Source organism: Lontra canadensis, unplaced genomic scaffold (assembly GCF_010015895.1).
Source record: "Lontra canadensis isolate GAN:19392208 unplaced genomic scaffold, GSC_riverotter_1.0 scaffold11, whole genome shotgun sequence".
In the NCBI taxonomy this organism is placed as follows: Eukaryota; Metazoa; Chordata; class Mammalia; order Carnivora; family Mustelidae; genus Lontra; species Lontra canadensis.
The window spans coordinates 15,175,698-15,176,515 of NW_022631005.1; positions in this window are offsets into that span (position 1 = coordinate 15,175,698).

The window sequence follows — 818 nt, forward strand, 5'->3', positions numbered from 1 at the left end:
CTAAGAATTACTTGTATGCCAAGCCATAAGGATCAAAGTATTCAATACCTCATGATGAAAGCCAGTATTTGTGATTGAGTTCAGAGTTAATATCTTGCTTTTTAGCCTTCTGTTGCAAAAATATAAATAGGTTGGAATACAGGATTGAAATAAAAAATTAAATAAGATATATTCTTTAGAACTTAGTGTGTATATATATGTGTGTGTGTTCATCTGGCTAACAGTAAGATATTTGGAGTAATGATTTAAAGTGCCCTTCATTTTACCGATAAGAAAATTGAAAGGAGCTAGCTAATGACAAATATTTTGTCCTATACTTTAGGATTAAGTTCACTAACTGAGAAATGGAAAGACTAGTATTGCAAGAGAGAAGAGATTGATGAAATAAGTCCTATAATGAAGAGAATTATGGAATCTAGGAGCATGAATGAAAAATTAAATTTTGGCGAGGAGGAAGGAAAACAGAGATGAGACCAAATATATAGAAGTCCTTTAAGGAACAGAAAAAAATCGATGGAGCACAATTTTATGATATTAATATTCTAGAACAAATATGAGACAAGTGTATTAGCCAGGATTCTCCAGAGAATCATTCCCATATTTCCATTTGTGTATCTATATCTATATATTTATCTTTCTTTTTATATAAAAATACAAATATATTTCTAATGTAGGGTATACAGATATTTCTAGGTAGAATATACAGAAATATATTTTACCCTATATCAAGAAATTTATTTTAAGGAATTGGCTCACATGATTGTAAGGGCTGGGAAATTTGAAAGCCACAGGGTAGGCCAGAAGGCCAGAAACCCAGA